A 24,659-nucleotide genomic window follows, 5' to 3' on the forward strand; every position below is an offset into this window, starting at 1 on the left:
ATCACAAGGAGGGTACCAAAGAATGAAGAGGAAAGCAGAGGACTGAGAAGCATGGAGATCTATGAGGTCTAAATCTGCCGTAAAGCAGACAACCAAATGATGAAGACAGACACTTGACGCTTGGAAGAAATATTACATCCTTAAATTTATCCGATATGCAGTGACGTCGGACAAAACTATCAGTTGTGGTATATGCGTGTTGTGAAGTAGCTTTTTCTGGGAATGAAGTTTCTTGCGCCGAAATCCATGAAAAAAAATCTCACCCTACTTGTCTTTTAACATTTAAGCAAGATGATCGAAAATATTTTATCTTTCATTTCTTTCTTGCACCTGCTTCTGATAAATTATCTTATTGTAATCATTCGTGTGTTTCCTGCGGTTCGCATTTCTTTACGCGCCTATTCGGTCTTCAAGGAAATTGCTCCTGGAGCCCTTGGTACCTTTTAATATAGGTTCAAGTCTATGAGTCAGAAAGTTAGTGCCAACTAATTTCATAATGTATTCTTCTGCTGTACTGTATATGCCTCATAAGTAACATGCTAGTTCTTCGGGCCGGTCATGTGAATTCCACATTGGGTACTTGCCGTAGGGAAAAAAAGTACATACAGTAAGTCATGCAATTTTCTGTCGTATGTCTACTTTAACATTACAATTGCAATCAGTTCGTAGGAGCGTCGTCTTATGAATGTTTTATCTATAAAATCCGTTAGCAACTTGTAATATTTTATTTTCGGAATTTATAGTAATTTTCTTAAAGAAGACTTACGTGAGCCAGTGGGGAATCTCTTAACTTTATGTCAGTATGTAATCAGGGTACAATCGCATGTATATTTAATGGAGTTTTCCCGATGCAGCTGACGTGTAACCCGAAAATCTGGCTCAGAAATGTTACAATGACTGTACAAGGAAGCGAGAAATTCGGAAGAGGAATGAACGCTACCGTGTATAGTCGGGAAATTGATGGGAAGCCGCTTTCACCAAAGACTGAGCTCCAGGGTATGTTTGGCATAGGAGATGAGTGCTGCGCTATGTACTGTCGACTTATTTTGTGTTTCAATATTTACCAGGAATTTCAAGAGACCCAGGAGACCCTCCTATGTTTGAAAGTGTCAGTTGATGGTAATATGCCGTCTCTTCTGTTGAGACACTGTTGGGAGGCATCAGGAAGTGATATTGTTAGGATCTTACAAGTTGACTGCTACCGGTCACAATTGTAGCTGTAGTTTCTCAGTGTTCTATTCAGTTTAGAAGTGGAAAACAACTATACTGATGTAAAAGAAGGGTCACCAAAACTGTACACTGTGCACTACATTATGAATACGAAAGTGTTTTTGAGTTGGTCGTATGCAAATAATGAAATTGACTGGGCAGCTTATATCGAATGAGTGGTGGCGGTGAAAGCAGAAGGAAAGCCGCTCTTCCCCTGTGATTCATTTTAGGCTTTTGAAGTTGTTGACTGCGTCATAAAGTAGCTGAAAATTTTTGATTCTTCGGATAACTGGCTACGCCCGTTTTTGTGTGCAGATAGCTGGACTTGGGTTTATGACTGACCACGGTAAGGACATAACAGTCAAGGAGGCGCCGAGGGAATTTGTGTATACAAGTGTTTTATTGTACCATGGAATTGGATCTTCTACCTTCCCACATAAATTGGTTGATTAGTTGCAGTGAAAGGCTGCATATAGGCCTTGTTGATCTATTAATGCAGTATGTTTGCGGCGAACGAAGATCTATCCATGCAGGATAAAGTACCTGTCCATATGTCAGCCAATGCGCAAATCAGTAGCATTTAGGAGACTCAAATAATAATTGCCAACGTTCACTCGATATGAATCCAATCGACAATTTAAACAAAAACTGGCATACGCGGGAACTGATTGAAATTGGAGATTTGGATCTCGCAACGGCTCTTGCCCACTTGTTGAGTCAGTACCACTTGAGTTGCTACATTTTGCCTAATTAAAGTCGAACTGTTATGTAATATGAAGTACCTGTCCCATCACTTTCCTCTTGTCCCTCTGTTGCTGGGGAACGGTTCTTGAATTAACAGATGTACTTGTGAAAAAATAAATTTATTGCAAAATAAGGTGTTTCACATTTGACGGTAGTGACGAAGGCGCTGGGATAATGACACCTCCCGTACATTATGGAATTAGTTGGCGATTTGGAAATATACAAAGTACAAAATTTAGTACACAGAACTGCCACAACTGGCAGGTAAAATGTCTCTTATTACGTGGGCATCGAGTCGACTGAGCTTGGATGACATGTACGGGTAGGTCATTCCATTCTGCCTCAGCTCTTAGGGAGAACAGATCAAACGTGGCGGCTGGTGAGTGTTGGCGTGGCAATATCTCGAAGTCCTCAATGGGTAGAAGAACTGAAGAACGTGCTATCCAGGGCAACAGTCCTACACCGTCGTCTCGGAGTAGGTCGGACGGCACAGGCAACATGAGGTCCGTTTCGTCTTACTGAAACATAACGTTACGGAGACCTCGAAGATACGGCACAGTCACTGCCCTAAACACGTCAGAAATGCAACGTCTGCTGTCTAGAAGGGAACCGAAAATGATTGTGTTGTGTATACAGTGGCACTCCATACACGACTCCAGATGTTGAACCCTTATGACGACAACGTATACAGTTTGACAACGTTCGTTCTCCTCGTAGCCGCTGCTGGTGTGTCTCTATGCTACCACGACAACGATGATCGCTCCGGGCGTCGTAGCGCTATCCGTGTGTATGGGTGTCCTGTGGCAAAACAAGCTCATTTTATGACTCAACGTACTGGAGAAGTTGTAAGATCTCGCACGGCCTAGCGGCGCTAGTAACGTGGGGCGGTTGAAATCTCCGTGCCCTTCTGGACCGACCCATTACACATTTACGTGGCAGTCGTAGGAATCTGACCAACTAGAGTAGCAATATAGCGGAGAGTTAAACCAGTTTCGACAAGGCACGATCCTAGTGCTGTCGATTCCGACACGAGGGGGGAAGAGATTCAGCACGATCGTCCCACAAATAAACAATGTTAAAATACGATTTCTGAATGAGGAAGGTGCTGCGTAACCTTCCCTAATACACGACACGTACATGTGCGATACTCTTACCCACTTTGTGCGGTTGCGCTGTAATGCTTAACAACTTTAAAATCAAATCACGTAGTACAGTTCATGCCAATCTGAAGTTTGTGGCATGCTGCAGCTGCAATTTTAATGCAAACTGGAGGTCCAGTTCGAAAACTCTTGTGTATACTGCAGCTTTCGCCAACAGACTAAATGAGGCGGGGGGCGAATAATCGCAACCAGAAGTGTGGATAGCCTGCTGCCAGGAATACGCGGCATGCTGCGGAGGGGCGCGGCGCGAGAACAGCTGTGAAGCGCGGCGCTGATTAAAGGCGAGCGGCAGGGCGGGCGGGCGGCGTGCCGGTCGATACGGCGAGCCTCCGCCGCGCCGCGCCGCGCCGCCCACCTTTGCGGCGCCTCCTGCGGGCCAGGCCCAAGGCCGCGCGCCGTGGCCGCGCGCTGGTCGCCCTGGCGACGCTGCCGCCGCCGCCGCGGGTCGATATGGCGCGCGCCGCCCCCGCCCCCGCTTTCCCGGCGGCCGGCGGCACGCTGCCAGTGACCTTGCCCAACACTCTCGTCCACAGCTGCTGCCGCCGCCGCCGCACGTGCCGCCGCCTCTACGCACTCCCGCTCACACGATCACCAGCGCGCTCCTACTGTTTAGCGTGTCTTCCCCTCGACACAGTAATGACGCCGAGGCTATTTGTGGAGGCCCGTCTACTCTCAAAACGCCCGATCTGGGAGCAGCCGTAATATAAACCGTACAGCGGCAATCACCTTCTCTGCACACCACATTCAAGTCGCACGTTAGAAATCATGTATGAGGTTCAGTTCAGCTTCCTTCTGCACGCATTAACGAATAGTAAAATAATCTACATACGGAACAAATATGAATCAATTTGTATAAATAACGCTACCGAATCTTGTGGGGTTATCATTGGTGGCTCCAGGAGGCAATTTGCGGACGATGCTGTTGTCTACAGAAGGTGGCAGCAATACAAGACTGCAGTAGATCGACAACTGGTTCAGGGGCTGTCCAGTTGAAACTTAACACATTGCGCATAAACAGGCAAAGAGATCTTCCAATATTTGATTACACTATTGGCGACAAAACCTTGTAAACAGTAACTACCGTAAAGTGGAAAGAGCACATAAAACTAACAATACGAAAAGCTCGTCTCAGACCGAGATGCACAGGGAAAATCTTAGGGAAACACAATTCGTCCACGAAAGAACAGGCTTACAAACAACTTGCTCGACCAGCTCTTCGGCATTGCTCATCAGTGTAGGGCCCTTACCACGTTGACTTAATCGAAGAGGTGGAAAAGATCCAACACTGCGCGTTTCGTCAAGGGTTAGCTCACGCGGCGCGAACGCGTTACGAATATGCTGAACAAACTCCAATGGCACATGCTACAAGAGAGGCGCTGTGCTTTGCGGAGATGTCTGCTGTAGAAAATACGGGAACGTACATTCTAGGAAGTGCTGGTCAACATATTACTCCATCTCACATACGTCTTGTGAAATTGCCAGACGAGAAAAATCAGAAAAATTAAGATTCATACGGATCTTTATCAACATTAATTTTTCCCACGCGTCATTTCGTAAATGCAACGAGGAGGAGGCGAGGGGACGATAGTGGTACCAGAAGTACTCTCCGCCTTACACAAAAAGACGGTTTGTGGAGTATAGGTGCAGAGTACACAGCACGACAACCGTGCCTGCAGTTCCGCATGCAGCCTACCAGTAACAACTGTAATATGCTAAATGATTCGACCCATCTTTATCGCCCAATCGACAACAGCGCCAAAATTACCTGCTCCGTCTGCAGTGCTCGAGTCATACATAAAGTGTCCATCCAAATCAAATACAGTTATCTCGCCACGTATCTCCTTTAGTTGGTCGTCGAATTAGTTTAAAATCCGCCCCTTTTAGCATAAGCTGCATCATGTGCTGCCTTTTAGCAAACTGAACTGGCAACGCTCCTGTGTGCCTTTAATGCAAGCTTCACTAGGGTGATGTTCCGTCACCCCATACAGCCCTGCATACATACAATAACATTAACTGCATTAAGACAAGGCGTTTGTAGCAGAATCTGTAAAAACTTTAATTCATGCATCAGTGTGCTTGGATACGGAATGGATTCTCTGTGCCGACTTAGAATCCCGGGCACGTGACAACATTACCCACTGTCCTCCTAGAATAAAGCTAGATCGAGGTCAGTAATGGCAACAGTGAATTGTTCACGGATGAGTGGATATTACAATATTGGTGAAGACATTCATTCGTAACGAACATATTGCCTATATATGAACGACGACTACACGTGACACCACTGAATACAAGTAGAAAATCAATAACATATTTTTTCAAGGCACAAGAAAACTATGTAACGAGTAAATCGTTATCGCCTGTATTTAGAGTTTCAGAGCCGCGCTAGCAAGATGCGTATGGTAGCTCCGTTCTTTTAATTCTCTATGATGTACACCAAGTAAATGCTCTAGGCCCGCTTAAACAGAATACTTAAGTATTCTCCGCGTGCGGCATCTTTTATGTAGAACTGAAATTGCTGTGACATAAACGAGCATTCTAATGTTTTCTGATTTTAGGCCTGTAATAATGCGTGGCTGTTCATTCACGAGCCATATAAAAGCAGCAGTTGTATTTAAACAATCTCGCACTTGCAAGACCTGACACCGATTTGAGTGTTTTGTCAGAGCTGCCTCTCAGCAAATTGCCATCTAGGCTCTGGTTTCTTTCAAAAGAAATACATTCACCGGCTGTCCGTCGTTTAATTTTCTAGCCGCGGCCGTCTTTTGAAGAGTAGGGTCTACTCCGATAACGAGCACGTTGTGACTAAAGACTACCACCGTGACCTGCCAGTGATGTAAGATCAACGCGGCATGATTTGACTTCCAAATGTTAGTCACAGATGTCGCTCTTAGGCAGCCCGATTACATTACTGAGTGCGTGACATTAGAGGAGCACGTCATCTCCTACGGGTGCCACGCACGCTATGATACTTCTGTATAATCCTGAAACCATTACGAATCAACAGTGTCACAGTTCTAGAACAATTAGTATTCCTCCGACATCTGTGTCGTCTTTATCCACAGTGTCAAACGTGTACTGTGTTTATGGACAATGGCAGCACCACTATCAGATCACAGTTCTCTCTATGTGAAATCGGTTAAAACTTCTGATATGGTCAACTAGTGTACCTGAATAGCGTCTTTAGTCAGGATTTTCATCATCTTCGCATGTCATTGTATTTATACTTTCTACTTTCATAAACTTACAACCAGTTAGCCAGTAACAGGGTAAAAGCATCCTGCTCACATGTGATTTTGCTAATGTTCGCTATCCATGCCGTTCTGGTGTCCTTGCATCTGCCAGACAGCAAGCCGGCATTTACTTCCAGAGCCATTTGATGTGCGAGTAGCGCTGTTAAAAAACAGAGAGAGGAAGATTAGTGTCTAGCATCCCGTCGACGACGAGGTCATCAGCGACTGAGCACAAGCTCGGACTGTCGGACTGGGGAATGAAACTGCCCGTGTCGTTCTTGGAGGAATCATTCGGCAACTGCCTTGAGACATTTAGGAAACCCACGAAAACGTAAATCTAGACGGCCGGACGAGGAATTTGAGCAGCTGTCGTCCCGAATACGAGCCTAGCGCGTTTACCGATACTTCACCTCCCTCGGTGTGTTATTAAAGGCGCGAGCTAATGTACACCTGTTCACGTTGACTGACAACTTTTACATTAAAATGTAGTCCACTCTTCACTTGAAAACAGTTCTTGACAGTTATTTGTTTGAGGTTCATAACAATTCCAACAGTAATTTATAGGCATCTGGAGTAAACAAATACTTGCCCTGTGATTTTAGAAGTCAGCACTACGCTTTACGAATACGAAAAGCTATGATACAAAACTTATAAAGCCTTGATTTTTGTTTCTTTTTCTCCTTACGATATCAACAAGTGAATGGACGACTTTTCTAGACTATTTCACATGTGCTTAGCCTCATCAATTTTCTGGAGATCTTACTATTTCGTGTGCACTATCTGTTTTATGAAATTTTCTCTCCATTTTTACTTCATTACGAACCGGAGGGTACATATTTTACCAAACGATAAGTACTACCGTAAGAAAGTGGAGCAAACGAGGCGACAGAAAGAGAGTCGTGGCGGTGAGCTGATCGTTACTGTAAGGATGGCAGCACAGGCCCAGCGTTAATGCACACGGCCACTAGCAGATGGCAGGAGCTGCTTCCTGGCGGCCGCCAGCGCCCGAAGCACTTGCGCACTACCGTGTCACCATATCTGCACAAAACAAGCGAGCCGCGGCGCCTAAACCAGGTGCCAACGTTTCCGCGTGCGCGCGAAAACGTCCAGTCAACAGCCGCAGTAGTCGCGGCGGCGGCTTGCTGTTTTGAAACAGCGCGGCCAGTCGTTTTGACACTGACGGTGACGAAACGATTCGCGTTTCGACAGAAGCCGCCAGCGCAGCCGCAAGCCCAGCCGACAGACAGACGAACAAACAAACAAGCGGCCACAAAGGCGTGTCGCGACAAGTCACCCCGTGCCGCGGCTTTCGGGCTCCGTAGACACTTCCCCAATAGCTGCACTCGTAGAGGCCCGCACACAAAATGTCGCTCCATTTCGTTTCTAGGAATTACAGCTTTATTTTGAACAACATCAGTACAGTATTCAGATCAAAGTATTTATTAAAGCCTGGAAATGCACTCAGTGCGCAACATGTTCATTGCATCCGTCGTTTTGCCTCACATTTGCACTGAAGATAGCGGCGACGATGACGACGAAAAGAACTGCCAGAAGTTGTGTGCAATAGCCTATAGTGATCTAGGTTTGCGCTACATTTTTAGATTTCCTGTGGTACATGATTTCCTTGAAACAATAAAAACCAAAGCAATATTTCCTATGGCAGCCATTTTCAATCACTTTCACGACACACTACAAATCTGTGCAAAAAAGAAAGTAGGAAGATTGGGGCTTGTCGCGTAGACGACTACGCCAGTAGGAAATGAATACACGCCTGAATAGACGATGGATGGAGACAGCTATGCCGTTTCAAAGAATCCATCCCGGCATTATCCATAAGCGATTTACGGAAACCACAGGACACCCAAATGTGGGTAGCTGGACAGGTATGTGTACCGCCGTCCTCCCGAATACCAGTCCAGTGCCTTTACGACAGCGCCACCTCGCTCGGTGAACCTGTTCGATATAGCACGAAAGTCACGTCTATCACGTATGGAATCAAGCACAACGTTGGCAGCGTGTGTATGAGCTCTAGACTGTACACTCCACTGGCTCTGCTGTGGTACACTTATTGCCATGAATATGGGTAAACATTGCTTCCGCAGAATTCCAAAAAAAGTGAACTACCAATTCCGTGACTCAGTTATCTCCCAAACGCCCATTTCGCGTGGATTATTCGCGAAAATTGCTCCGCCCAGAAATTCTTAGCTGTCATGAAAGTAGGCGTGTTTTGTGTAACGCAATTTTTTTGAAATGCCCAATTTTAAAACTATAGTCTCCACTGTTCAACTGTCGCCACAGTCTTACGCGCTACTATATCATTGTACATAAAGGACTGAAATTAGGAATGAATGAATGTGTTGGAAAGATCGGCATGCATTAATGAAAAGCTGTGTTTCGACGACGAACCTAAACGGATGCAAAATATACATAACGACAAAAAATAAGGAACATAGTGAGTCGAGGAAGTACATTCGTTATTGAAAACTGGACATTGAAAGGATGGTGGAAGGAAATAATAGTGGGTACACGACCAGATAGAGTATATAGGCCCTATATACTCTAAGACAGATCGTCGCCAATGTGGGATCTCTAAATGTACAGGTAGCAGGAAAGCGACAATAATGAAGATCTGCTTCAAACCAAACTTAGCGTTGATGACCATAATAAGAGATGGACATGGAATTTCCATCTCTTTCTGCTGATGTACTCAGACTTCGAGTTAGAGTCACTAGAGCTACTTCAAGTTTTTCAGGTGTGAGAGCATTATTAGTATGCGGCCGCATACTCTCCAAAACTGATGTACTACTTTCTGTTTCCGAGGACTTAACACAACCTCGTTGTTCCAACCAGGAATATTACTTCGTCCGCCATTATTACAAACTTGCACTTTTCACATTACTAGGAGTATTTTCTACGAACATATGACAAGGCACGAACAACTTCAGAAGTTATATCCCAACAGTAGGGTTTTTAATAAAATCACACTGGGCGAAACTGCGAGCGCTACACGGTTCTCGGTCCGGTAAGAACAATACTTCTGAACAGAAAATAAGTATACCCCGCCCTCAGAAAGCTAGAAAGCCTGAGAAGCCGCGTAAGAAGATAAATGCTACAACTTAACAGACGTTCGACTCCTTCCTACAAAACATTTATTAAAAGCATTAAGTAGTCCAACGTCACGGACAGAGCAATTCGCCTTACAATAAGACTTCACTGAAAACAACACGTGCCACTGAAGGGACGTGTGACGTGAGAGGAAGCAAGCCTGTTGAGTTAGCTGCCGTTGTGAGCGGTTTGCTGCGGCGGGCAGAGAGCCGCGTGTCCAGCGCGCGGCGCGGCGTGTCTGGGCGCGGCGCGCCACGGCGGGTGTTTCGCAACGCGCTTTCGCTATTCTTGACTTACTAACATTGACCCAGTGGCGCCAACTCATCGCGACGGGAGCCGCGCGTGGACGCCGACGCCACTACAAAACCATTCACTGCCAGCGGTTCGTGCTGCGCGCACTACACAGGAAACCCACATACCCGATCATTACAATTTACTATTCGCTGTGTTCATAAGCGTAGCACTCACAGTACCTAGACATTCATCTCACAACTGCATTAAGGGGCAGCACTGCACATAAGCAATTAAACTGAAGTAAGAGATACGGTTTTGAAAATCAACGCAACAACATATTTGATTTAATCGATGTGCTCGCGAAGAGATAACCAGTTCTCCAAGGGGTGGTAATAAAATCTTCTTAATCAGAAGGGTGCAAAGTTAGGTCACACCCACGTGGTGCACCCAGGGTAGCGACAGGGAGCTGAAAATTTTGGCAGTCAGACAAAATGGTTCAAATGGCTCTGAGCACTATGGGACTTTTAGCATCTGAGGTCATCAGTCCCCTAGAGCTTAGAACTACTTAAACCTATAACCTTAGGACATCACACACATCCATGACCGAGGCAGGATTCGAACCTGCGACCGTAGTGGTCGCGCGGTTCCAGACCGAAGCGCCTAGAACCGCTCGGCCACACCGGCCGGCAGTCAGACAATCATCAATCTTTGGTCGTTGGTCTTCTGGCTAGTTGTACATCGTCTGTTACTGCGACGGCTTGACTCTCAACACGCCTGTCCAGAGAACAGGTTATTTTCAGAACCAGCAGACAAGATCTCTAGGACGTATTACCAAGATTTGCTACATCAACATGAAAAGAATAAGACGAGTAAAATGCCAACGACCTAGTTGGTGCAACACATCATCGTTTCTGTGGAGTGGTCACATATGTTCAGTCAGCAACTAAATATGACCACTTATACTCAGCAACAGTGTAAGACAACATGCAAGAAGCTGTTGTCAAGACAGGACGACTCATAGCGCGCAACGTGCGAAAGCCACTAGCCACTACCAGCCCCAAGAAGTCCTGCTCCACTTGTCACATCCGGCTATCTACGAGGGTAATATTAATAGCGACTACACTCACTGGAAATACAGAACAGTTGAGGAAAACGGCGAGGACCTTAATTGGGTAGACAATAACAACCTGTTCTTAGTATTTAACTCCAAGAACTGAGGAACATGTAGGTCGGCAGCTTTCAAAAACAAAACGATACATGTATTAGTTTCGTGAAGAGTGATGAGAATCAGTTGCCACTGAGTTCTTCAAGACTGGTACTGACAGATTTTCCACATGGCCAGTACTGCCCAATATTAATCTACATCGGAACCAGTTTGCCACTAGTAACAACCTTATAACTCTCAACTCCAAAGGCGAAGTGGAATATACACTAAGCGATCAAAAGTATCCGCACACCCCCAGAAACACATGTTTTTCATATTAGATGCATTGTGCTGCCACCTACTGCCAGGTACTCCATATCAGCGACCACAGTAGTTATTACGCATCGTGAGAGAGCAGAATGGAGCGCTCCGCGGAACTCGTGGACTTCGAACGTGGTCACATGATTGGGTAGGTGTCACTTGTGTCATACGTCTGTACGCGAGATTTCCGAACTCCTAAACATCCCTAGATCCACTGTTTCCGATGTGATAGTGAAGTGGAAACGCGAAGGGAAACGTACAGCACAAAAGCGTACTGGCCGAACTCGTCTGTTGACTGACAATAGACCGCCGATAGTTGAAGAGGATCATAATGTGTAATAGGCAGTCATCTATCCAGACAATCACACAGAAATTCCAAACTGCATGAAGATCCACTGCAAGTACTATGACAGATAGGCGGGGGGTGAGAAAACTAGGATTTCATTGTCGAGTGGCTGCTAAGTAGCCACACATCACGCCCGTAAATGCCAAACGACGTCTCACTTGGTGTAAGGAGGGTAAACATTGGACGATTGAACAGTGGAAAAACGTTGTGTGGAGTGACGAATCAAGGTACACAATGTGGTGATCCGATGGCAGGGTGAGGATATGGCGCATACCCGGTGAATGTCACCTGCCTGCGTGTCTAGTGCAAACAGTAAAATTCGGTGGTCGTGTTTTTCATGGAAGGGGATTGCTCCCCTTGTTGTTTTGCGTGGCACTATCACAGCACAAGCCTATATTGATGTTTTAAGCAACTTCTCGCTTCCCATTGCTGAAGAGCAATACGGGTATGGCGACTGCATCTTTCAAAGCGATCGAGCACCTGTTCATAATGCACGGCTTGTGACGGAGCGGTTACAGGTAAACAACATCCCTGTAATGGACTGGCCCGCACAGTGTCTTGACCTGCATCTTATAGATCACCTTTGGGATGTTTTGGAACGCCAACTTTGTGCCAGGCCTCACCGACCGACATCTCTACCACTGCTCTGCTCAGCGCAGCACTCCGTGAAGAATGCGCTGCCATTCCTCAAGAAAACTTCCACCACCTGATTCAACGTACGCCTGCCAGAGTGGAAGCTGTCATCAAGTCTAAGGGTGGGTCAACACCATATTGAATTCCAGCATTACCGATGGAAGGTGCCAAGAACATGTCAGTCATATTCAGCCAGGTGCCGGATACTTTTGATCACATAGTGTATATCTGGAGAAACTGGGTAATTACTTAGGACAGATGCTCCCGACAGCCAGTTGTTACGAGAGATCCACTAGTGTCGTTTAAACGCAGCAAAGGCAACTATCTCAAGGGGATTCCGCAAACAATATGTATCGGGATTGGACGGAAAGTGCGAAATCCAGTATCACACATTTCTCGAGAGCGGAGACACAGATATTGCAGACGCTTAATTTCAAGACATCTGGCAGAAAGATCTGGGTAAACCTTCGAAAACTAGACAGAGGTCGTAAAATAAATCGTAACACCACAGATATCTCTGCAAATAATATCACAGCTCACATACAGGCGACATCCAGAACGCAGAGAGATTGGACGTATGCAAGAACACTACGACATGATCTTTGTGTCCTTAAGAAAAACAGTACGCCTTTATATCCGGAATTCCACAGAGTTTTTCACTGTCAACGGCAGACAAACCCGTAATAACGTTAAAGCAGGTGAGACACCCGGATCCGACTGAATACATCGGGAATTGCTTCTTCACTGCGGGAAGTACGCCAAAAAATGGCTTGCACAGTATTACACAAATGTGATGGGAACGAGGGCATACAACAGAAAATGAAGGATTCAGAGATTAGCTCATTGTTTAAGCGGGAAACCCAACGGGCAACCAAACAGCTACTGGCCAACTTCATTGCTCAGTACCAATACACATTGTTTGACAGGCTCCTATACAACAGACTGAGACCAAAAATACTGGAAGCAGTCGCAGATGAGCGAGAGGATTTCGACCTGCTATAAGCTGTACAGACAGGAACTCTCTTAGACATAGATTGCTTACACTTTAGATTTAAGCGTAGCTTATGACATGCGGCCGTGCCATCTGTTTCAGTGATAATAAGCTTGCTGGGGGAATTTTTAAAGTGGTTGCCAGAGAAAGGAGAAGCTTCGTCAAAGTACTCAACAGCGCGCCGGGCGCTAAGGATTCAGTCCTTGCATCACTTTTCTTCAATCTTAATATTTACGACAAGACGAGCGCACAATTCAGTAAGTACAGCTACACGGATGATAGGGCTGTAGCCGCACAAAATGAATCATTAGAGGCCACCGAAGATATCTTGACCTCCGACTTGAAGTTACTATTTTCAAGAAATGGAGACTGCAGACGATCCCAGTTAAGACAGAAGTATCAAGTTTCCACCTTTGTGACTGCTAAGTAAAAAGACAACTTAATGTCAGCTTTGAAGGGAAACGTCTCACCCTAAATATTTAAGAGCCACACACTGGATAGGACACGCACTTATAAGGAGCAAACTGACAAAGACCGCAGGTAAAACGAGGACGAGGGCTAACATCACCTATATATAATCTGCACAGCACCTGTTGAGGCTAGAAGGCAAATAGGCTTTGCACTTCATCAGTTTGGATAGTCTATTCGTTGGCGGAATACCACATCCTGTACGAATTAACAGCTTGCATACGAACAAGACCGATGTAGTGCTAAATAATATTACGCACTATTAGCGGCACAATAAAATCCATCCATACCGTATGGCTGCCCTCTGTGAACCATTTACCGGCACTAGAGGCACGGTGTAAAAATGCGTTAGCCAGAGAGTATCATAAGCTTAACAGTTACCCTCCGGCTATCCATAAATGATGACGTATCTGACCTGGACTGCAGAACACTGATGTCACGAAGACAGGCACTAGGCATTGTTAAAGAACTGCTACACTCAGACTTCGATATTCAAAATGCCTAGAAACAACACTGACAAGAGCATTGCTACCATACTGCGAAAGTTTCAAGTCACTGCTTCCTGGTTTTAGCCAATTACGCTAAGTGTGGACTACATGAAAGAGAATACGCACTGGCCATGGCAAAATTGCCGACGCCCTTCGTGAATGGGGGAACATCTTATTTCCGGCAAAATTACCGACGCCCTACATGAATGGGGAAGATACTATCTCCACAATGTGATTGCGCAGCCGAAAAGCAAACGACTCGAGACATAGTGTAAGGAGGTCCGAATCGAATCTACAAGGGACCCTTCACCGATTTCCTTGCAGCGACAGATGAAGGCGAGTGGCCATATCCGATGCTTTGATATTAATGTTTAACTATGTTTGGAACACAATACGTACATGCATATATGAATATGTTAGTTCTATTATGCACCAAATACAATAAATTAAATAAATAAGTAATTTATCACAATGAAAAAATAATGGCAAGCAATTAATATTGTGTCTGTTTGCAGGCACAGGTCTGCAGTCCAGTGTATACAGAAATCCCCGCGCCATATTAACGTAGTTTGCCGTCAGAAGAACTAAAACAAAATGGCGCAGACCACATATACAGCGGAGAAACGTGCGGTATTTCACTGTCTGGATTTGAAAGGGGAAGATCGCTGCTACAATCCATGACTGGTTGGTGGAAGTGTACGGCAACAGTGACACACTGGTTAGGTGGCCCAGACACTCCCCGTGTGGTCGAATAAGTCTAAATGGCGAAGAACGAAATGGCACACAATCTCTCCATGAGAAATTGTGAATCGTTATAATAGCCTATCATAATCTACACAATAGTGGGAAAAGTGAAAATCGGTCATGGATCAGTTTACAAAATCTTACAAGACAATAAATGACGAAGGTCTTTCGCCGCTGTGTTCCACAACTGTTCACAACTATTCAAAAATCCTGCCGCACCAATAGAGCTTCGATGATGTTACAGCTGTGTTAGGCTAATCCAGATAACTTTAGCCCTTTAATCACCATGGAAGAGAGCTGGGTGTATCGCTATGACCCCGAGACAAAGGAGCAAAGTAAGCAAGGAAAACATGTCGATTCCCCATCGCCGAAAAAGGCCAAGACCCAACTATAATTAGGCAAAGTGGTGCTGAGCGTTCTTTTGGGACTGCCATGGTATGGAACTAAGAGATCATACTCGCAAGGGGCAAACCGTCACAGAACGATACTATCAAATATTTCCACACGAGTTTACGGGAGGGTGTTAAGACTACTAGTCGCGGGAAGTTGTCCGTGGGGTGTTTTTGCTCCACGACAACGCCTCACCTCCTGTAACTAACATAGCATCCAATGATTCCTTCGCGTTTCCTCGGCTGAATACGCCACTGCGTGGCTGGCATTTACAGAATGAAGACGAGGTGGACTGAACAGATAAAATGCAGACTTCTACAAACAGGATCTCCGCTAAGTCGTCCTTAGCTAGTGAGGATGTGCCGCATTGAGGAGAGAATATGTACAGAAGGACTAACGGGATCACCAGATTCCATGGCCCGGCTTGATTTTTTCGAAATGGTAATTAAAACAACACGGCTTCCCTAATACAATCAACAGCGACAGGAAAAACTGGAAAAATATTTTGTAGTAATTTTATGAGTACAACTAATCTCCAGTTTTCACTAGGGAGAAAACGGTACCTTGCTCGACACAAGTTCCGCCTTGAAAGATCAGCTTCACAGTACAATATCTAACAAACGAGAATCCGTGGTCGAGCGTTCGCGGCAACACTATTTCACGTGACACCATTGCATCACGTTCACTATCTACGAAGGAAACAACTCGGACTATCTACTATCACTGTCGTGACTCGACTCGACTTCGTGGAGGCATATGGCCTCTTGTAATTAGTGAGCTAAAGGAAGAATGGTTTGCAATGTAGAGCGTGTTCCAACGATTTTTGCCAATTTGTATTAGTTTCAGGTTTTTATCTAAAAATAGCGAGTTGAACATGTTTCGAAAATTATCGTTCTTGTTAAAGTACGCCAAACAGGTTGAAAACACACTACACTGTTATATCATCACACTCAATCGTTGTTCTTCCAATATACCGAGACACGCTACCAACTTATGCGGAGGATTTTGTGTTACTACGACTCCTACATGTGACCGTAAAAGAAAAATATGACCACTTTTAGGATTACAAGATTCAATATTTATTTCTGAATATTATTAGTAACTTGAACTCAGTACTGTGTGTAACGAAACATTAACTGCGGAATGCGATGACAATTTTTATTGGGAACTTAGTAATCTCCCGTTGACCTACACGTTAACAATTGTCTTCAGAATTCGTGAAAAGCACAAACTTCGGCTATCAGTCTACGAAAGACACAAACACGAAGGAAACGTTACACACTTCTGGGCAGAGTTTCCGGCACCCAAGCGTAATATTCTTTTTGACGAGCAAGGGAAAAACATAAAAAGGAGAAATTTGACAATGGCAATATGTAAAATAAACATAACCCTGAAATCATAATTTCTAAATACGCGCTGAGTGTGTGTGTTAAATTCTCCTCAGTCAGGCAGCTAACCCAGAGCTATCAGAATTGTACGACAGATCATTATTACGTTTACTTACAGCCAGGTTCACTTTTTTCGCAATTTGTTGAGATTTAGAATCCAGTCTAAAACAACGTCTTTAGTCGCAGCATCAACTCCGTCTTGAAATGACAGAGAAAGAATCGGGAGTAATCTTCTTGAAACAACCTGTTTACGCGACGCGTAGTAACGTTGTTGCAACTTCCCAATAGCTACGTCATTTGATTTGGAAAACATAAAATGGAAACTGTTAGATGTCAGGATCGGGGAAGATAGTTTTGGGCTCCCAAGAAATAGAGAAGCACACGAGGCAAAACTGACCCTACAAATTATCTCAGAAGATGGGTTAAACAAAGGTAAAGTTAAGTTACAGCATTAGTAGATGTAGACACAGCTTTTGACCAAGTTGACTGGAAAACATTCTTTCAAATATTGAACGTATCAGGAATAAAGTATAGATACTGAAAAGTTATCCGTAACTTTTACAAAAACCAGACTGCAGTTATAAGAATCGTTGGATACGGAGAGGAAGCAGAAGATGAGAAGGGATTCAAACAAGATGACAGTATATCCCCGATGTTATTCAATCTGTACACTGAGAAAGCAGTAAAATAAACAAAAAACAAAAAAATAAATTTGGAAGCGAATTAAAGTTCAGGGAGAAGAAACAGAAACTTTTAGGTTTACGGATCACATTGTAATTCTCTCAGACCTTGCAAAGGATTCTGAACAGTAGTTGAACGGGATGGACAGTGCCTTGAAAGAAGGGCAGAAGATGAACATCAACGGAAGTAAAACATGTAGAATAGGATGAAGATGAATTAAATCGGTCGAGGCTGAGGGACTTAGATTAGGAAACGAGACACTAAAAGCAACAGATGAGTTTTGCTATTGGGGCAATAAAATAACTGATGATGGCTGAAGCAGGGAGGATATACATTGTAGCCCGGCAATGGGAATAAAAGCATTTCTGAAGTAGAGAAATTTGTCAACATCGAATGAAATTTTAGTGTTAGAAAGTCTATTACGAATATACTTACTTGTCTGTAATGTGGCCTTGTACGGAAGTGAAACGTAGAAAATAAACAGCGCGGTCAAGGAGAGAACAGAAGCTTTTGAAATGTGATGCCACAGAGGATTGCGGTAGATGATTATGGGTATATTTAAATAACGAGAAAGGAGCCGCTGAATCGAATTGGGAAAAAAATAAATTTATGAAGAAGTCTGACTAAAAAGAAGGGATTGGTTGACAGGACAAGCCCTGAGGCATCAAAAATCATCAGTTTCGTAAAGGTGCGCAGGGCGAAGGTAAATATTGTTTAGGGAGACACAGGTCTTAATATGGCAGGCAGGTTCAAACAGATGCAGGCTGCAGTAGCTATGTGGAGATGAAGAGGTCTGTACAGGATAGATCAACATGGAGAGCTGCATCAACCAGTCCTCGGTCTGTATATCACAATACCAACAAGAACAACAAAATGGCAACTCAGTTGTTGCAAGGATGGTTATCAGGGGCAGTAAATGATAAATATCGAAGACGATGGACGCATGTAGGGACAGTATAAAATTCTGCTCTCTATATCTCGTACATTTCAGTCCTTTCGTTACATTTTAGGTAATTTTCATGGATGGTATTTATGAACAGCAGTTGCTCTGGGGCCCATCGATGGTCATAATGATCGTCGCTTGAGCCCACACTATATGATCTATGAAGCAAACGGCGGGTATATTGTTTTGTCGTGTACACTCAGCAGGCTGGCTCTCGAATGAGCCTTTAGGGCTACTGGAAATTTCACGTGGCACAGGACGGCCTTTTCACTAATATCGAAGAACCTGGTCGATTGTACCTCTTACGTTCCCAGCAGTCACGCAACGGTATTAAATGTAAACGTCGCGTGGTACTATTGACAGGAAATCGTCCGTGGACCCAGCCGCATAACTTCGTAAGATGATATTTACACGCAGTCACCTGGCAGATTACAATGTGTGACTATAGTGCAGTGTGTGCGTCAGTGGTGACAACGAGAGAAGTGGAAAGGTGTAATCCATTACCAGCATTTAGTCTAGTTCTCTCTAATGCCATCATTCGACGAAGACATTATTTTCGACAGCGTTACGTGTCATCAGTCCTCGAGTCACTGAGAAGAAGTTAGGATTTAAGTAACAAAGCTGGGGCCTGGTCTGGTGATAAGGAACTAAAAGTCATCGTCACTTCTCACCTTGACTAAGTATTGGTGATGAAACTCTATTCGACCACTGGCGTTTGAAACTGGAATCGGTACTGCAGTGCTACTGGTCAAGTGTGTGTGACCTCTCCACTGGACAGGAAGAACGACATTTTAATGCGAAATTAGAAATGAATCAGCGGTAGAGGTAAAGTGAATTTATTGTAGAATTTTTTGATATCAGAAGAAAACACAGTAAAAAAGGTACGATCGAGACTTGTCGGTTATTAGGAACGGAGCTCTAAGTCAGCCAGTGTAGCCTGGGGAAGCAAATGACTCTAAATTTATATCGGTATTCCGTAGATCATCGTATGGAGTGTGGCGGAGAGTAGATACTGTACCAGAATCCACTCTTCCAATCCGCTTTTTCTGTTCCATGCGTGGATGGTATAAATTACGCCCGAGTTTCTCTAGTTTTTCTATCGTGGTCATTGCAAGATGTGAATTTTGGAGGAAAAAATGTTTTTCTCCGTTCCACGTAACAAGGTGGACTCTCGGAATTTTACGAATAAGGTTCCCCGTGATGTACAGTGTCTTCCTCGCAGCTCCCCCTTGTAGATTGTTGAGCGTTTTTGCGACGTTGTAAAGAGAAATACGGAAATCGACTGATCGCAGTGGCTGACTACGGGTTGTGTAGCCAAACACGATTGGGTCTTTTCGTTTATTTACGGTCATTGTGTTACATTTATTTATTTATTTAGAGGGTGAGGTGCGAGTGTTTTCATGTAGCGCTGCAGGTCTTGCACATCTACATACGTACTCCGCAAGCCAGTGGACAGTTATGGCGAAAGGTGCTTCATATCAAAATTATCCCTTTTTGTCCAATTCTATTCGCGTAATGAGAGAGGGAAAATTACCGTCTATTATCTTAGTACATGCCATAATCTTTTACCTTTTTATCACTCTAGCGGCGCGTCTCCTCTGTATTCATTCGATGTCTGCTGTCACGCTTGCTTATTAAGGATGTCAAAATCTGGACCACTATTTTAGGATTGGTCTCTCTAGTGTCTTATTTAGCGTTTCTGTTCAGGTGCACTGTAACGCCCAAACAATTTTCTAACAACGTAACCTAGTTACAAACAGATACACAGAGGTGACGAAAGTAATGGGACACCTCCCAATATCGCATCGGACACCTTTTGCCCGGCGCAATGTAGCAACTCGACGTGCCATGGGCTCAACAAGTCGTTGCAAGTACGCTGCAGAAGTACTGAGCCATGGTGTCTCTATATACGTCCGTAATTGCGAAAGTGCTGCCAGTGTAGGATATTGTGAACAAACTGACATCTAGATTACATCCCATAAATGTTCGATGAATGGTCAAATCACTTGCTCAAACAGTCCAGAATGTCATTCAAACCAATCGCGAACAATTGTGGCTCGATGACATGGTAAATTGTCATCCTTAAAAATTCTGTCCTTTTTTGGGAATATGAAGTCCATGAATGGCTGCAAATGGTCTCCAAATATCCGAAGGAGACCATTCCCAATCAATGATAGTTCAGTTGGAACAGAGGACGCAGTCCATTCCATGCAAATACAGCCCATGCCATTATGGAACCACCACCAGATTTGACAGTGCCTTATTGACAACTTCGGGCCGGCCAGAGTGGCCGAGCGGTTCTAGGCGCTACAGTCTGGAACCGCGCACCGCTACGGTTGCAGGTTCGAATCCTGCCTCGGGCATGGATGTGTGTGATGTTCTTAGGTTTAAGTAGTTCTAAGTTCTAGGGGACTGATGACCACAGCAGTTAAGTCCCATAGCGCTCAGAGCCATTTCTGACAACTTCGGTGCAAAGTTTCGTGGGGTCTGCGGCACACTCGTCAGCTACTTACGGATTGAAATCGGACCAGATGTCAGTTCTCCAGTCATGTAGGGCCTAACCGATACTGTCACGAGCCCACGAGAGGTGCTGCAGGCAATGTTGTGCTGTTAGCAAAGGCACTAGCTTCGGTCGTCTGCTACCAAAGCCTCGTTAACACGACATTTCGTCGCACTGTCCTAACGGACACGTTCGTCGTACATCCCACATTGATTCCTGCGATTATTTCATGCAGTGTTGCTTGTCTGTCAGCACTGATACCTCTACGCAAACGCTGCTGCTCTTCCCTGACGATTTCCGAAATGTTATGTCCCATGCGTCTAGCTCCAACTACCATTCCGCGTTCGAAGTCTGTTAATTCCCGCCGTGCGAGCACAGTCTCACGAATTTATGCAAATACTTTAATATGTTATTCTACAAGTTATACTAAAGAAAATAGTTCATATAAACATAGGTCAGCAAATGTTTAGTAACGGAGTTACGGCTAATAAAAGATTTTGCCTGAAATTTAGCAACTTCGCTAATATGAAGCCATCGCAAAACTGTAAGAGATTAAAGTAAAGTACGATTTCCATTTATTTTGTTGCTACTGATCTGGCGAATCTATTAAACGTGTTCCAGACATGTATCTGCATAGAAGCAAATAGGTAATTTCATAAAAATTTTAATTTATTATCTACTTGGACCAATTTGTTTCTTAAATTTCAGACATTTGTACAAAGTTTTCAACAGAAGTTGTAGAAAAATTAATTTTGGAAAAATAATTGTAATAACGTTAACTGAAACTGTATGAATGCCAGACAATTGTTACTATGCAGTTTCACTTAATACACTGCTGTTGTAATGTTCTTTCACTGAACAATACAGAAAACTAACTCGTTTGAAGGTTAGGAAACGACTGAAACAACTCACTAACGGTTGCCAACAATGACACAAACGATTCTGCATTCTTAATGGGAAGTAAACAAATTTACACGTATAATAATCTTTGCTTCTCTGGATGTTCTGGAAAACTACTGTAGATGCACGTCTGGGATGTTTTATTTCATTCACCAGACCAATAACAACAACATAAATGGGAATCGTGCTTTACTTTAACCTCGTCCAGTTGTGATGGCTTCATATTAGCGAAGTTGCTAAATTCCAGGCAAAATCTTTTATTAGCCGCAACTCCGTAAGTATACATTTGCGGACCTATGTTTATATGAACTTTTTTCTTTAGTTTTACTTGTAGAATAACACATTTGCATATCTTCGTGCATCACCCTGTAATATATATGTGACTTTCGTCACCTCTGTGTAGGTCGAGTACTAGCAGTCTGGGAGAACAACAAATGCCGTTGCAGTTTAGAATTAATCAGCTCAGAGTTGCCCAAAACGGCAAACGTAAATCAAGCAAGATGAACGTGAGGAGAAGGGTGGAGATGGTGGTGCAAGACGGAACGGATTTGGCTGGTGGGCGAGCAGATGTAACTTTAGAACTTTTCTCCCCCCGCTTATTGGCTGAGTAATCTTAAGCCTTTTATTGACAATATGTGTGTGTAGTTATCTGGCAGTGAGGGCACAAGGACTGATAATGCTGAACCTTCCACCACATTGTGTGAATAAGGTTTCGCAATCTGTTCGAAGGTAGCATGTGTTCTATCCATTGCATCCTTCAATTCTCTCCCTTACAACATGACAGTTTGAACATTCATACTACATTGACCAATAGTATACTTAATTGTGGTACGTCATTCCTTTCATAGGAAGACAATGATAAATTCACTCACTAGCATACGAATGAATGTTTATTGGGTTTAAGGTATTTGTTCCACTGTATAAATTGCTCCTGATAATTTTCGTTTTGGACATAGCCAGAGGCATGTGCTCCTTTCCTGGAAGGCTAATGCTTCATCTGATGTTGCAGTTACTCACCACTGCATCATTTCGACGGGCGTTTCACATTCGTCTTCCTGGAAGGATTGCATAGGAGTATTTCCCTGAGGTGTCTGTGATCCTTTACTGTCTACAGTCAGTGTGCTGTTTGCAGTTTTTTTCTATACTGGTATAAAAACTAGATTAAATTTGTACAGAGCGTCTTTATTTCTGACACAATCCACTATTGTCATCAACTTCTCTTTCACGGATAGGATACAACGCCTGTTCCGTTTTCGTGGTTCAGCATTATTCATGTGATTTCTTCTTGGACCTTATATCAATTGTTTATCCAAGTGCACATATTTCACGACTTGTAGAGGTTATCTCCGCTCCGACATTCTTTCCGCGTGGTCCTTCCACGTAACTCTGCATTCGACTATCACATCTTTTACTGCTCTAGATTTTAACTCTTTTTTTAGTATGTTTAAAACTTTTGATTATATCAATTTTGTGACGCCTTTCACAGTTGTTAGACGTCTCATTTCGGAGCCTGAATTTTATTTCTCTGTTGTTTGGTAAGTCTTCAGATTTCATTGCCATAGAGAAGGGTTGCTTCTCCAACGCTTGGAAATCCAGGTTGTCCCTGTCACAAGCAAGGGGCAGAAAGGATTTGGGGGAGGGGGCAACAGCTCTTTAAAAAAACCTTGGTCGAGCTGACCTGGCTGGCGCACTTACTAGGTGTACGTTGTCCAAGTTACGGTGAAGATTTCGATGGCAGCTCGGAGGAAAAAGAAACCTTAGGTTTAGTGCAGCTGACGGAAGAGGCACCCTTCCCTCCCCAGAGTTAAGCGACGAGGAAACCACTGTTTTTCTCTCCTTCTTGTTTTCTTTTTCTGTCTCTTGTGCTCTTGACCCGCATCGGCGAGGGGTTGGGGGCCTTGGATACCAGCCCAATACTCAGTGTGGGGAATCCGTGGAAATCACTACCTTGTATTGGAGATAACGTGTTTAAATGTCAGGAAAATGAACTAAAAAAAATTGCTGGTCATTAAGCCATAAGAGGGTAGCTACGCTTCACTTTGGTGTCCCCATTGGCAGAAATCTCATTCCTTATTACTGGTACCCGATTGATCTTATGGTCGGACAACTCAGTTCTCACATCCGTAGGTGCCGAGGGGGGACCTTGTCCTGGCACGCTAACATATACGGTGGGCGTGGGAGCCGGGCGGCGCGGCGCGGCGGTCAGCGCAGGAGAAACGGAAACGGCGTCGGCTGGAGAGGGAAAGGGCGGCGCGTCTCTGATCGAACAGTCAAGGTCGCTTTCTCCGCGGTAACAACTGGGGCCGTAACTTGTGGGGAAACGACGCCGGCGGCGGGGGACGCGCGCGCCCGGGCGCCGCACCACGCCGCGGCAACAGCGCCGCGCGGCCGGCCCGCCGGCCTTACGTAAGGCAGCACAGCGCCGCGCTGCGGCGGCAGCAGCGTCACAGGAAAAACAGGCGGCGTTGCCGGCACACGCGCCGCGACGTCAGCTCTAGCAGCGTGCGTCAGCGCTCTGCTCCCCATCGACGACGACATCACTGCAGACGGAACACGAGCTCGCATTGAGGCAAGACGCGAAAGGAAAGCGGCCGTGTCCGTTTAGAAGGAACCATCTAGGCATTCGCCTTGAGCGATTTGAGAAAATTGCGGATAGCCTGGAAGCCCGCATGGGAATACGAACCGCCGTCCTCCAGAAACCGAAGTCAGTGCCCATACTGCTACGTCACCCCATGTGGTCGAATCATTCCTGACACATTGCAACCGCCGATAACTTCTTGTCGTCTTCTCTCCCTTTTCTGCTGTAGCAGGGATCCAACAATCGCCTAGTGGCTAGCGTCTGGATACGGTGCTTAGCTCGCTGGTTCTGTTCCTCATAAACTTATTCAATTTTCCTGTGGTTAGAACGTATAGGACGGGGCTAATTCAGCCTCGTGATGTCAAAACGAAAGCTGATCGATTAAAAAAACAGCGTCAAATAGGCAGGTCTGCACCACGCTAGGACACACAATACCTTTTTCTTATTTGTTACATTATT

The 24,659-nt window shown here is 44.6% G+C and overlaps 1 protein-coding gene across 1 annotated transcript in view; it reads right to left on the minus strand.

Moving 5' to 3' along the window:
• The window catches only part of LOC126267603 (nuclear hormone receptor FTZ-F1), a 199,427-nt gene that overhangs the window by 21,221 nt on the left and 153,547 nt on the right, over positions 1–24,659 (minus strand). The window lies entirely within an intron of this gene.

Source organism: Schistocerca gregaria, chromosome 1, assembly GCF_023897955.1.
Source record: "Schistocerca gregaria isolate iqSchGreg1 chromosome 1, iqSchGreg1.2, whole genome shotgun sequence".
NCBI classification, from domain to species: domain Eukaryota; kingdom Metazoa; phylum Arthropoda; class Insecta; order Orthoptera; family Acrididae; genus Schistocerca; species Schistocerca gregaria.